Source organism: Mustela erminea, chromosome 1 (assembly GCF_009829155.1).
Source record: "Mustela erminea isolate mMusErm1 chromosome 1, mMusErm1.Pri, whole genome shotgun sequence".
Classification (NCBI taxonomy): domain Eukaryota; kingdom Metazoa; phylum Chordata; class Mammalia; order Carnivora; family Mustelidae; genus Mustela; species Mustela erminea.
The window spans coordinates 5,087,118-5,102,127 of record NC_045614.1 but is presented as its reverse complement, the minus strand read 5'-3'; the positions used below and the strand labels follow the sequence as shown (position 1 = coordinate 5,102,127).

General features: G+C 50.8%; 1 protein-coding gene across 6 annotated transcripts in view; it reads left to right on the top strand.

The window, feature by feature from the left end:
- Positions 1-347: 347 nt before the first annotated feature.
- The window catches only part of LOC116570916 (nuclear factor interleukin-3-regulated protein), a 30,647-nt gene continuing 15,984 nt past the window's right edge, over positions 348-15,010 (top strand). Inside the window, exons 1-2 of one of the 6 annotated variants that reach the window (XM_032308547.1) lie at positions 893-1,090; positions 12,365-12,626. The gene's annotated coding sequence lies outside the window, so the exon portion shown is untranslated. The other 5 variants (XM_032308557.1, XM_032308540.1, XM_032308532.1 and 2 more) reach the window with 5 other exon arrangements.

Here is a 15,010-nt window from a genome sequence, read left to right as displayed (position 1 = left end):
ATGACCCCATCTGGGTGTCAGATACCCCGGGAATGGGCCCCGGGTTTGCAGCACGGTCGGCAGAATGAACCCACGAAGGAGGGCGCAGTTCCACGCCGTGACCACCAGGTGCCGCTGTCCCCAAATCAAGGCCTGCTCAATCCCAACTCCGCGTCAATCTTCCTCAAATCCCGCGGGGGGAAGGGGTGGGATGCCGGTGGGGACCGGGGTGGGGGGGGGGCATAGCACATGAGGCGTGCCTCAGGCTCCTCCTCACCTCCAGCCCCCCATCCTGCCCGTGCAGGCTGTTCACGTCCAGGGACCAAGTGCGAGGGCTCTCCTCCAAGCAGCTCCGACCATCTCTCGCAGGATCCGCCTGAGCACATCCTTGCGGTTCTGACCTCCAAGCCTTTGCATGTGCTGTTCCCTCTGCCTGGAATACCTTCCATCCTCATTTCCTGATGTCCACTCAGAAAACTCATATTGCAGTTAAGGACTGGGCCTCACTTTCCCCTGTGTGCACATTCCAAAGTGCTCTGGGCTTGTTTCCTCTGCTGCGTAGACTGGGGAGAGAGGGTATGTCCAGGGCAAGGAATTAGAAAACCTGGAGGCAACGAGGAGCTACAGAAGGCGTCTGAGCAGGAGAGCATCCTCACGGGGAAGGGGAGAAAGGGACCCTTCCTTTTGCTCCTCTGATCTTTCCGGAAGGGCTTTAGTGGGATGGAATGAGATGTTCCAGCTTTGGCCACCCAGACCCCCCACCCCACCCCCGCGCCTTGCTGGGCCCCCAGTGGTGAGGCCAGCAGGTCCGCCTCCCTTTAAAACCTCCTGCTGGGGCTGTTTGCACCCCAGTGACCCCCTTGAGTTGGAGCCAGCCCACAGCACCTGCTCCCCGGGCAGACATCAGGTGTGTGTGTGTGTGGGGGACAGCTCTGCAGGGAAAGCCACGAACTACAGACTGGGGGCCGGGGTGTCGCTTCTGCGGAAGCGCTGGTGACTCCCTCCACCGCGGAGGCGTCTGGAGGCCCCGCGCAGCTGACGTGTGGCGGCTCGTGGCTCACGCAGGACTTACTGGGGAAACAGCGATCTGGGAAGTGAGCCCCGTGTGCAGGTAGAGGCCCGCCTGGGCTGCCCGACAGCCAGGGCTCCAGGGGACCCTCGGGGACCCTCGCCCAGACATCCACCCCCTCCCCCACCTGTCTCCCGTGTCCTTGTAGCTCTCACGCGGTCTCTGAGTCTTTTCTGCTCCCTCCAGCTTTCCTGCCCCAGCTCTCTCTGTGTGTCTCTCCCCGTGTCTCAGGGTCTCTGGCTCTCTTTGGGATTCTCTCTGTGTGTCTCCCTACCTGTGTGTCTCTTTGTCTCTGTCTGTCACATCTCTGTGGCCTCATCCAAGCTCCGGTCCGGGTTGGACGAGGGAGAACAGATCTCTGTCTGACTCGGAAGGGCCTGTCCTCTCCCCTCTTGGGCTCTGTCTCCTCGGACCCCCCTGCCCTGAGGGAGACCCCGCGTGGCCCTGGGGATGGGACAGGAAGGGCTGCGTACCGGGGTGGTGGCCAGGGTCAGTCTCACACAGCGGTGGGTGGGAGTATCTGGCTTCGGCCCCCAATGCCTGCATCTATTTTGGGGGCCCCTCCAGCAACTGCCTTCTCTCTGCAGCCCACTGCCTGCAAAGCCCACCTTCGCTGTGCACCCCAGCTCTGCTGCCTTCTCTCCTGGCTTCCGCCCTCCTCTCTGCTCCTTCTTTGGGTGTTGCGTCCGTACCTGGCCCCATCCCCTACATCAGGAGGCTGAGGACAACTGCTGTTGCCTGGTCAGCACTTAGGGGTGAAAAGCTCAGGCTTTCTGGAACCCGAAAATGGCCTTGATAGTGCCTGTCGTTATGGGTGACTACACTCACTGGGGGGTGTGTGTGTGGGGGGGCACTGGATGGAAGGCTGAGGTCTCAGAATAGGGTGCATGGGGACCTGGGCGGGTCTGCTGTGGTGTGGTCGTCTAGGGGTCTGTCTGTAGGGGAGGGCTGGGTTCGTCACGGGAGGGGGGTCCCACAGTGTTCCGGGATGTGGTGGTTAGATGGGTCCAGCAGCTGCGCAGACCTTGCGTGTTTGTCCTCAGGTCTGTGTGTTGTGGGGCCTGACTATTGTGGGGTGAACTGGAGGTAAAGATTTGGGGGTTGTTGGGATCCACTGTAAGTGCTGTGAGGTCCCAGGGGCCCTGAGGATGGGAGTGAGCATTTGCTGCAGACAGTGGTGGTTACAGACGCTGCCGTTCATGGGTTAGGGGCAATCTGCTCTCTCTCTCTCTCCCTCTGCTGGCCTCTCTCTCTCTCGTTCCCTGTCTGCTCTTCCTGCCTTTTCTGTTTCTGTCTGTATCTCTTTCTCTTCTCTGTCCCTCCAGAATGCACTTTTACTCATGTGTTTATTGAACAATTGCTTTGTGCCCACCATCTGGTGGCAGCAGGTGCCTGGGGGCCTCTGGGCCATGCTCAGATGGGAAGAGCAGGGGAGATACCCCAGTGTCTCAGAGACTACCCACTGTCTATGTCAGGCCTTGCTCCCCAAACTTCAAGTCTGATGTGGATTGGTTGGGTGGCTGCAAAAACTCTGTCTTTCATAGAGGCCGATGGTCATTGACAGAGGGGATCGGCCATGCAGATATTGAAATGGGAGAGCACATCCTGTGCAAAGGCCCTGGGGTAAGACTGGGTCAGGTGTGTTGGAGGAAGAATAAGGAGGCCCTTGTGGCCCAAGTGGAGTGAAGAGCGGGAGACAGGAAGGCAGGAGGGCAGGGAGGGAATGGGGCAGGTTGTGTAGGACCTTTTGGGTTTTGGGAAGGACTTGGGCTTTTACCCCATGGGAGACGGGGGCCCTGGTGGCCTGGACGTGTCTTGGGTTCTGCAGGCATGCCAGCCCATGCTTCAGACAGGGCCACTTGCACAGAGTTTTCTTTTTTCCACTTTGGTAAAATATACATAACATAAAATTTGCCATCTTAACCATGTTTGGGTATACAGCCCAGGGGTATTAAATACAGCCATAATGTTGTGTGACTGTCACCAGCATCTGTCTCCAGAACTTTCTCACCTTTCCAAACTGAATCTCTGTCCCCCTTAAATCCTAACTCCCAGTCCCCCCAAACCCCCAGCCCCTGGTGTCCACCATCTACCTTCTGTCCATGTCTCCACATTGGGGACCTCATATCAGCGGGTTTATACAGCATTTGTCTTTTTGTGGCTGGCTTATTTCACTGAGCAAAAGGTCCTCAAGGCCCATCTGTGTCGTAGCAGGTGTCAGAATGACCCTCCTTTTTAGGCTGAATGTTCCATTGTATAGACGGAGCACATTGTGTTGATCTGTTCATGTCCTGATGGATGCTGTGGCTGCTTCCATGCTGTAGCTGCTGTGAATCATTCTGCTGTGAACATGGGTGTGCCCACACCTCTTTGAGTCCCTGCTTTCCGGGACTTGTGTAGACCCACAAATGGAACTGCTGGATGATATGGTAGTTTCATTTTTAAGTTTTTGAGGAATCCCCATCCTGTTTTCCATAGTGAAGGGCTGTGCCATTTTATATTTCTGCCAACAGTGTGTGAAGATTCCAGTTTCACCACATGCTTGCCAGCATTGTTGATTTTCTGGTTTTGTTTTGTTTTTGCTTTTATTTTGTTTTTCCTTTTTTTTTTTTTTTGATAGTAATGTCCTCATGTGTGTGAGGCTGTATCTCATTGTACTGTTGATTCTTGAACACGGGGACTGGGGGCACAAACCCCTGCAAGTCAAAAATCTGCACATCACCTTTGGCTCTCCAAAACCTACGACCAGCCTGCTGTTGACCGGCAGCCTTCATGAGGACGTGAACCGTCGAGGAAAGACTATTTTGTGTGTTTACATGGATCATGGGCTGTTTTCTGACAGTGAGGTCAGCCAGAGAGAAGGCAGTGTTGTTAAGGAAATCACGAGGAAGAGAAAATGCACTGACTGTCCTGGATGGTGTTTATGAAGGAACCCGTGTGTGAGGGGGCCTGTATAGTCCAAACCTGCGCTGTTCGAGGGCCAGTTGTCCTCCCGAGTGATGAGTGATATTGAACCTCTTGTCATTGGTTTATTGGCTGATTAGATATCTTCTTTGGAGAATTGTCTGTTCAAGCTTTTCACTCAATTTTAATTAAGGTTTTCGTTTGTTTGTTTGTTTTTTTGGTCTTTATTGCTGAGCTGTAGGTATTTTTTATATATTCTGGATATTAATCCCTTATGAGATCTATGATTTGCTGATATTTTTTTCCATTCTGTTGGTCACCTTTTTGCTTTGTGGTTAGTGTCTTTTGATGGTGCCTTTTTTTTTTTTTTTTTTTTAATAGCTGAAACAGGGGCAGCTGGATCCAGGTGAAATCTAACATGGGATCTCATGTCACCGCACCCACTGATTCTGATTACAGGGCCCCCTGGGACCAGGCCTAGCTGGTCCTTATCAATCGGGCTAGGATGTGGGCACTTCTCCTAAAGCAGGGTTTCTCCTCTGCACGCTGGGTAATCCTTTGTTCCAGGCACTGGATGTGTGGGCAGCATCCCTGGGCTTTACCCACTAGATGCCAGTAATCTGCTCCCCTTGCCATGACAACTGAGTGTGTCCCCAAACATTAACAAACATCCGAACCAGTGCCCTAGGGCTGGAGGTGGGGTAGGAGGCTGGTTGGGGGACATCGGGGACAGGCAGTGCAGAACAGGAGTCGGGAGCTAGCCTCAGTTTCCTCACCTGTAGAATGGGAGACTGCGGGTGATATGAGATCCAAAACAACCATTCATTCAAACATTTATTGAGCATCTACTACGTGCCAGGCCCTGGCGTGGAACTATACTGGGGAGGAGAAACACAGGTCTTGGCCTCACTGGAGAAAGAGAGATGTTAGTCACTGAGTTACATGAGTGAATGTAAAATTTCTTGGTTAATAAATGCTCAGAAGTGGAAACACCTGATGTTCAGTAAGTGCAGAGTAGGGCACCTGGGGAGTTCTGGAGGGCTTCTCAGAGGAGTTGAAATCAGAGGATGAGAATGAGGAACCCAGGGGAGGGGGCAGGTCTGTAGGTACAAGGGCCCTGTGGTGAGTCCCAGTGGTTGGAGCACAGAGGGGACCAGACCTGTGGGAACTGTGCGGGGTGGGGGGCTCCATGAGTTGGGCAAAGGAGCATGGTCTTGATCTGCTGAGGGTTTGGGGCGGGAACGTGGCATAATCTATGTGGTGAAAAGATCCTTCTGGTAGATAGTGTCTGTAAAGTGCTTGGCACAGGCAGAGCTGGGAACCCAGAAGAGGTTTGGGTGAGGCCACTGGAGGTTTCAGGTCCCTAAAGAAATCACAGGGTCCAGGCCCTGCCTTGCTCCAGGAACCGTGGTATATTCCAGGAGTGGGGTGGGGGCAGGGAAAGTGGGATGTTTCTTTAAGTGCATTTCCGGGGGACGGAGGAGGGACAGCCACCCCTGGGGTGGAGGGCAGGGGTCCCACAGCCGGAAGCTCTTTCTCTCAGTGCCCTGGGCCTATTTCACGGAAAGAAGCCCGAGGCCCTGGGGCTCCCTGGGCGCAGAATCTGGAGCTGTGAGCTGTGTCCTGCTGTCCAGGTGCCTTTAAGACCTGGCCGTATCTCAGGTCTTCAGAGGGCAGACTCTGGGCCCAGCTGCCCAGGTTGTAAGCCCACCTGTGGCCAGCTGGGTGGTCAGCTGTGGGACCTCCCTGAGCCTCTGTGGCAAAAGGGGACGGACCTGCCTTCCAGGGAAGTTGTGAGAATTGACATTGTTCACATACATTTCTTCACTCGTTCACTCAATGAATAGTTATTAAGCACCTACTGTGTGTCAGGTACTGCTCTAGGCACGGGGGACACAGACAGCGGCTGTCCCTGCCCTCAGGGGCTAGCATTCTGGTAGCAGAGACAGCGTCAAGCAAACCAATCAGTCAGTCTCTAAAAAGTAAGGGGGTGGTACGTGTCCTGAATGAAACACTAAGCAGGGTCAGGAGAGACAATGGAGGGTTGTGTGTGTGGGTGGGGATTCAGCCTCCGGGTCAGGACAGACCTTGCCAAGGAGGAGAGACCTGGAGATGGTGAGGAAGGGACCAATCATACGTGAGTATCAGGAGGAACAGCATTCCATGGGGGTGGGAACAGCCTGTGCAAAAGCCAGAAGCTGGACCGTGTCTGGAGTGTTGGGAGGGCAGAGAGGAGATGCTTTGGGGACTCAGGTCCTTGGAAGAGAGACCCAGGGCCTGAGTGGGAATAGGGCCTGGCTGGGTCCTGGACTTGGCTGGATAGGGGACACCTCTGAACTGTTTTCCTTGGCGTGGGTGGTGGTTGGTGCCAGATGCTCTTACTCCTACCTGGTGACACTACCCCCAGACTGGTTAGGGGGCCTCGAATGTCCCCCAGGCAGTTGGGCCCCAGTCTGCCGGGGCTCCCAAGGATCTGAGGCTCTTCTCATTTGGGGGTTGTGCTGGTGTGGGCTGGATAGAGGGGGAGGTGGAGCCTGAGGGGTGTTCGTGGCCGGGAGCTGAGGACTTAAGGTTCCTGGAGATGAATTTTGTTCCTGGTCAGTTTCAGGAGGTCAATTTTCATTAGCTCAGGGAATTCAAGAACAAAACACCTGCTGTGTTTTGGGACTAAGCATGTACCTGGGCTCCTTACCGACCCAGGCTCCAATCTTGTACCTATTTGAAGATGGGAGAGCATCTGACCCCTGTCTAAGGTCATGCAGTGTGTCATTATCACAGCCGGGACGGTGGACAACCTGTGGCCTGCCGCACCCCCTTTCTGCCTATCAGTCTGAACCGGGATCTGGGACTCTAGCTGGGCTTGTGGGTTGGGCACAGAGGTACCAACGGCTTCCTCTCCATGGGCCCCGGGGCGGGGGCACGGCCTGCCACAGTCCCAGAGTGCCTTGCATTTTCCCCTTGAAATCTGAGTTCCCACAGAGGGTTCTCGGTTTTAGAGGTCGGTTTCACTGGGGCTTTTATGAGGCAGGGGTTTTCTCAGAGTGAGAGGGCCCGAAGCCTCCATCAGGCTCCCCCAGCCCCGTGAGAGTGTAGCCTCTTGGGACTCTGTGGCCTTTCTGAGGAATGGGCTGGGCTGTACCAGCTCCGTGGGAACAGCCTCTGTGGGTCCACAGACCTCACTGGGCAGTCTTCTGAGTCAGAAGAAAGCCACATAGAACAGCTTGGGGAGAAGGGCAACTTCTTTATCCCGGGCCCCCTGAATCTGGACAGAGAGGAGTGGAGAAGTCAGAGCAAGAGAAGTGGTTTCCAACCACCTTCTTGCACACCTCCTGTGATGGGCAGCTTATTACTTCATGAGGTGGTTTCTGCTGGGTTAGTGAGCTGGAATTCCTAGGAAATTCATTAGTATTAGTATTAGTATTCTGAGAGAGAGAGAGAGAGAGAGAGAGAACAAAAGAGCTCACAAGTAGGGGCGATGGGGCAGAGAGAGAGAGAGAGAGAGAATCCTAAGCAGGTTCCATGCTCAGCCTGGAGACTGATGTGGAGCTAATCTCATGGCCCCAAGATCATGACTTGAGTTGGACACCTAACCAACTAAGCCACCTAAGCAGCTCTAGAAAATTTCAGACCCTTACTACAACCTGCCTCTCTGTCCCCTAATCTGTGGTCCTGGCTCAACCTTCTGGGACCACACAGAGCACACCCTCTTCTTCAAATATTTCATTCCTGTTGTTCATCAAGTACCTATTTTGGAGATCTGTGGATGAGGGGACACAGATCCAGAGTGATCACTGAATTGATGGAGGAAACCCACAGGCTGCTGGAAGCCCAGAAGAGGCTCCTGGCCTAGCTGAGAGGGGTCAGTTTGGTGGGCTTGCTGTAGGAGGTAACATTTACACCCAGTCCTGAAGAATGAGTAAAATTTGGTTGGGGAAGGTGAGAGAAGAGGAAGAATCTTCAAGACAGAAGGGACAGCATGTGGAGGTGAGAGAACATCGCTTCAGGAAACAAAAGAGGCTGGAACGCTGTGTTTGAGGAGGGACACGGGGGCTCCTGAGGCCAGATTAACGAGATGGCTGGAACAATGATCCGGGTGGGAGAGAAGTGTGTTATTGTCATTCCTCAAACAAGGTGTGAGTCTAACTTTGTTTCATTTTGCCTAATTGCTTTTCCAGGAAGCAGTTTACACCTTCACCCTCTAGATACACAAGTGCCCATCTCACTGTATCCTTGCTAGCATTAGGTTTTATTATTTTTAAATCTTTGCCTATTTCAGCCAGAAAAAAATTTGTATCTCATTGTGTAGATGAAAACAAATGAGTATTTCTCTTGTCAGCGAAGGGGGTGAACACTTTTTCCAGATGTGCATTGACCACACAAATGTCATCTCTTGCCTGTGAGTATTAAGAAGCCTTACACCCACTGGAGAGTTTGTGGTCATTTTTAGTTCTCCTCATAGCACAGAGCAAAGGGAAAGCTTGTGGGCTGCCCTCTGACCACGTAGGTGGGGGATTTGTAAGTCAGCCTACCCTCTCTCCTTTGATTCATCTTTTCTTCTCACCTTTTTTTTTTTTTGTCCTTTCAAAGTTTTAAGTTTCTCTCCTCTGTTTGTGGCTCAAGTGACTGGAGCTTTGTCCTCATGTGGGGTTTCTATGGGCTAAAAAAAAGTGTTGCTGAGCTCCAGGGAGATGTTCCTTGTGAGATCCCCTGGATATGCCAGGTGTCTTGTATGTACAACTTTCGATTTAATTCTCAGAACATCTGCATGTGACATGGGTCCTTGAGCCCATTCTATAGTCAAGGAACCTGAGGCTCAGAGACGTTAAGCCATCTGTCCAGCATCCCATGGCCAGTATTGGCTATTTCTCTCAGTTTTACTCAGTCAGCTCTTTTCCTTAACATTTAGATTCTGTTTAATTCTAATTTTGGAGGAGAACGCTGGCCAGTTCTCCATGCTTATTGTCCCACCTGACTAGTCAGGGGAGGAAAGCTCTGTTCTTTGTTAGGGAGACGCTATGTAGTCCAGCTCAGCAGTGACATTAAAATACAGGGGAAAAAGGAAAAAAAAAAACAAGGTGGGGAGAGGGAGGAATCACAGGACACATTTGAAGAGGGTTTTCACAAATGGCCCCAAGGGTCAGCTCCTGAGTTTGACTTTAGTTCTGGTCTTCTAAAATCTGGGTTCCATGTTCTGGGTCCATCACTGCCGATAAAATCCCCATTACCAGTTCTTGGTCTTGGTTTCTCCTTCTGGTAGACAACTCATTTCTTATGTTTTCTAACAACTATATTTTTCATATCTGAGTTCTGACTAGTTCTTTAAAAAAATCTATTTTTGTTTCATAACCCCTGCTCTTGTTTTATGGCTATTATTCCATCCTTTTTTTAAAAAAAGATTTTATTTATTTAATTGACAGAGAGATCACAAGTTGGCAGAGAGGCAGGCAGAGAGAGAGGAGGAAGCAGGCTCCCTGCTGAGCAGAGAGCCCGATGCGGGGCTTGTTCCCAGGGCCCTGAGATCATGACCTGAGCCGAAATCAGAGGCTCAACACACTGAGCCCATCAGGTGCCCCCCCCATCCTTTATCTTTTTGAGTCCCTCAATCTATTCATTGCAAAACTCCTTTCAGATTGTGCCAATGATCTCTATTTCCTCTGATGTAAATTCTCCCAGTTGGAGACTTTGTGGGAACTTCATGAATTCCTCATCTCTTTGGGTTATTTCTCATTAGTCAGAGTCTCTTAAGAATGTGTGCTTTTGATCTCAAATATTAGGGGCCCTGTATCTACATGGGTGGGCATACCCTTGTCATAGGGCACTTCTTTTTTCCCTCATTCAAGTTAGTATTTTCCTGTCATTTCTAAGTGCTTGAGGAGGAGTGGGAAGGTCTCAGTGTGTACTTGGTCCGCCATGTTGAAAGGAAGGAAGTCCACTTTTGTTATCTGTAAACTGATCAGTGTGTTGAGTGGTCTCCGAGGGTTCTCACAGGTATTTTCAACATAAATAATGATGGAAGCACCTCAGCAGAAGCCCTAGTGGAAGAGGGCTCTAATACAAAACCACCACCACCACCATCGAATAAAAAGTAGCCATGTGGCTCATTTACTATTATTATGTACTGGCTTTTAACACTCAGGATCTCACTTATTCTTTACACAACCAATGAAGTAGGTACTACTATTGCTTTCATTTTAGAGGAGGCAGTGGGAGCTCATAGAGGTGAATTGATGTGCCCAAACACACTTAGCTAGGAAGGAGGATTTGCACCCAGTTCAAGGAAGCTTAAGGTCTTAACTCGGTCCATCCATCGCATCATCCCAGCAGCCTGGGTGCTCATCTCAGCCCTGTCCCATTGTTCGCTGTGTGGTTCTCTGGATCCCTTTTTTCTTCTGTGGACACTGGTCAGAGGTACTAAATGAACTCAAAACTGTGTCTTTGGTGGAAGGAGTGGGGAAAGCGGGGAAGGTTTAACCTGGTGTGTTAGAAAGTTGTGAGCTCCAGAGCCCACTGTATCTGCATTCTTGGCCATGCTGACTCAGGTCAGTCTCTTGACTTCTCAGACTCTCTGTTTTTTCATCTGTCAAACGAGGGTGATGACCAAACTTTGTTCTCTGAGTGCTGATAAGTGCAAAGTGGGACACTGTTTGTGTCTGGCACATAGTAGGTACTGAACAGACATAGCTGCTTTCCTTTGAGGAAAGCAGACTGAAGTAGGGGTTGGGGGGATGTGAGCATCAACCCATCAACTTCTCAGAGCATTCCTGGGGCCAGGAACTTCTCCTCAAAGGGAGGAGTTTTTCACGAACAGAGGGGATAAATTCTAAGAAGGAAAGGTCTGCTGAAGGTGGGTATTAGCTCCATTCCAGGAAAACCTCATTCTTTAGAGTTCATGCAGCCCGGCAGTGCCTTGACTTACAGTGAATGAGCTCCCCGTCACTCCAGAAAACCAAGTAGAGCTTTGATGGCCAACGGTCAGGGAGGCTGTGGAGGCTGATGGGGCTGGTGTGGAACTGGCCAGGGCCGTCTCTGGGGGAGACCATTTTCCTGTTTCCTTATTTGCCGCTGCTGCGGGCTTTTGCATAGGAGTGCCCCTGACTTGCTGCTTTCCATTAAGTGCTTCCTCGGCGACCACAGGAAGACCCAGCCCAGCCCTCGCTGCCTCTTCTCTAAATAAATTCAGGCAACTGAGCTATCTACTGCCCCATCTCCATTTGGGTTCCTGTGGAGGTGGGGGGTCGTGGTTAGGGGGGGCTCAGGCCAAGCCACAGGGAGGGGGGACTCAGGAAGGGAGCTGCACAGTGAGACTAGCCCTCGTCTACTTGATTGGCTTGGCGCAAGAGCCCCCCTCCCCTCCTCTACCTGACCGCCAGCCCTTGCTGCCTTCTTTGGCCATCTGCTGGTTTTGGCTTAGTCTTAGAGGACCCCTGTGCTTTGTCCCCTCCCTTTCTAGCTCATTTGGCCCCTTCTCTTCTACCCTCTCTCCCTGAGCCAGGATGGTGCCTTTGGATGCTGGCCCCAGGACCCTGGGATGTGCTCCACAATGCACATCAACTCCTGGGCTCTTGCCAACATCCTTGAAGTTGGAACGGTGGTCAGGACACCATCTGGGGTCCCCTGGACAGGGCCAGGTGGGCAGCAGGAGGATGCTGTGACGGGTGGGACAAAGCACTCTGAGTGAGAGCCTGTCTAAGGTTTTGTCTTGATTGGGGCTCAGATGAGCTTTCTGGGCAGTGGAAGGCCCAGGCCCAGCCCTTTAGCAGATAGAGAGGATTTGATCAGGGTTACTGTACCCCTCTCAGGGCCCCTGACCCTCGAGCATTACTTCATCTGCTTACTCATTCATTCACTTGCATTTTACTCATTAATTTCTTCAGATACTCACTCATACATTCATCAGTTCATTCCAAAAAACATTCATGCATCGTCTTCCTCTGCTTACTCCCTGGCCCCAGGGTGGAGAAGGGGGTGAACCCAGGTGCACGTGGAGCACTGTTTTTAAGAATTCAAGATGCTGACACTTTCCTAAGCACACCCCAGAGATTTCCAAGCTGAGGATAAGTAGGGTTTTGAAAAGAGTCCTCTGGGCTGTTGGTGGGTTTGGAGAGACCAGGAGGTGAGTGGGGGGGGGTCAGGTGGGCTGGGAAATGCTTGGCCAGCAGCCAGGGCTGTGGAGAGCATGGAGAGGAAGCATGCACATGTGGGTGGGGAATTGGTGGGGGGGGGGCGCATGAATGGGGCCAGGAGAGGAGGATGCCGGGGGTGTCAGTAGTGGCTCTGGGGCTGGAGTCGGTGGTGGCCCTCACCTTGTTGGGAGGAAAGGATGGGAGGGAATGCCAGGCTTATGGGTGATATTGCTGAGTATCCTCAGGCCAGCTGTGTAAGCTCCTGAGCCTTGGTTTTCTTCTCCGTCAGCAGGATGATACGTTCCTGCTAGAAAGTGTGGTGGCCTAAGACGTCTGGAAGGGGTCAGTGAACTTGGCCTCCTGAACAAGGTTGTGTTAGTTCCTCTGGCTGCCAAGAACAAAGCCCAGGTGTGAGTAGTAGCCAGGTGTGAACTCAGGGCTGCTCCCCACCTGGCTCCTGTGGACCAGCGTCCACACATGGCAGATGCTTCTCTAGCCCATGTGAGATGGGCCAGTGTGGGGCTGTCCCCCACTGCAGCAAGCACCAGCAGGTAGGCAGGTGGTCCCAGATGCCTGTTGGGCTTCAGAGGGGCTCTTAGGTCTTGGTGCTGGAGTACCCCCAGGAACCAGGATTTCTCAGAGAGGGTTCAGGCACTGGCACAGGAGTCCCTCTAGTAACTAGGACTTCTTGGCTACTCAGGTGACTGCAGAACCCCACAAGGCCTTTTTCTCCAAGCCCAGCCAGGATTGCCAGACATAGCAATCCTTCAGAGCTGTAAACAGAATGGACCCACACATTAGATTGGGTTCAAATCCTTGTTCTGCCACTTAATTATTGTGTGACTTGGGCAGATAACAGACCCTCTCTGAGCCTGTATTTTCCATTATCATCTCACTCACATTTACCAAGAGACTATGGGCTTTGTGAAGTCAGGGGGTTGCTTGATTTTCCTCTATTGCTCTAGTAGCCATTGTAAGACCTGGCACTCTGTTGTACGAATGAGTGAATAAACATGCATCCCAAGGTATTATGTGAAATAAATATTTTGTGGGTAAAAAAATTTGAGAACCTTTAAATCAAACAAGGGTAAATACGTGGGTTTTTTTTTTTTTTTTGCAGGACTTCTCAGAGCCTTTAATTGTTCTTACAGAGGGAATAAAATATGCAGTATTTCTCACATGCATCGTATTTTTCTTTGTTCTTTTGGCAGAGAACCCTTGGCACTGGGGTTCCTCACAACATACTTTGGGAAATGTGCACTTAGAATCATGGTCAGAGTTCTGAGGAATTTTGTTTTTTGATGGTTTATGCCTCAGTTCTCTTTTATATGTGATCTGAATGACCTTATGCAGCCACAGACACTAAGCCCAGGCACTGTTAGCACAGAGCAAAAGACTAAATTCAAATAATAACACTGGAGAAGAAAAAGAAGGCTATTACAGTTTATCTTAAAACGGAGCGCTAAGTTTCTTGGTGGCCAGAGCAAAAGGGGAAATGTGATAGGTTTCACAGTTTTCAACTGGCAATTAAACGGACAGCCAAATATTCATTCCCTTCCTTCCTCCCCCTCCCTCCCTCTTTTTTTCCTTCTTTTCTTTTCTTTCTTCCTTTCTTTCTTTCTTTCTTTCTTTCTTTCTTTCTTTCTTTCTTTCTTTCTTTCTTTCTTTCTTTCTTTCAGAGGTAGAGGTAAGTTTAGTGATTCATCAGTTGCATGTAACAGCCAGTGCACATTACCTCAAGTGCCTTCCTTAATGCCCATCACCCAGTTACCCCATCTCCCCACCCACCTCCCCTCCAGCAACCCTCAGCTTGTTTCCTATGATCAAGAATCTCTTATGGTTTGTCTCCCTCTCTGATTTTGTCTTATTTTAGGAGGGCCAAATATTTTCTATCTGTGAACAAAGTCCTGTTTTCTTTTTTCTTCTTCTTCTTTTTTTAAGATTCTATTTATTTATTTGACAGACAGAGATCACAAGTAGGCAGAGAGACAGGCAGAGAGAGAGAGGGGGAAGCAGGCTCCCTGCTGAGCAGAGAGCCCGATGAGGGGCTCGATCCCAGGACCCTGAGATCATGACCTGAGCCGAAGGCAGAGGCTTAACCCACTGAGTCACCCAGTGGCCCCAAAGTCCTCTTTTTATTCATCTGTCCATTCATTCATTCATTCATTCATTCATTCATTCAACCGTGTTTATTTACTACTTATTGTCTATAAGCACAATGCTCGGCACCAGAGATACAGTGGTAGACAAAGACATATGTACATGCCCTCATGAAGGTTAGTCATAGGGTGCCATGTTCTCAATGTCTACTCTTTCTTGGAGCCTATCATGGCTCCTCAGGCAGAATCCCCTGATTGCTCTGGGGTTTCTTTTTTTCTCTCCACCTGTTTCGTATCAGGATCATGAAAGGTGAGGACATCCTAGGTTCAGGGAACTCAGGAGGTTGATAGAGCCTACACTGGGTTAGAATTTTCAGGAAAACCAATATGAGAAACTGAGCTGAGAGGCTAAGGAGGTGCTCCCCCATTCTTGGGGTATCCCTGGGACCCGAGGCGTCTTTTCTAGCTCCCAATCCCAGGAGCTTGGAGTCTCGTGTTTCTGATTCTTTTTTTCCACCACTGCTTTTCACGTTCTGGTTCTTCAGAACTAGGTACATGGCAAGTTCTCATGGACTGATCGTTGGTGTTTGGGTGGATGGATGGACCCATGGGTGAATATAGGGATGAATGAATGGACTTGTGAAAGGCTGGCTGGCAGGGGGTGCGGGAGAGTTACTGGATGGTTGAAGGAATGGATGAGTTGAGGGTGCAGGGAGGAGACCAATGAATGAATATATGGACGGCAAGATGCTTGGCACTCAGTAGAGTTACATTAGTATATTATTAAAAATTCTTATTGTGGTAAACTACACATAATAACATTTACCATTTTAACC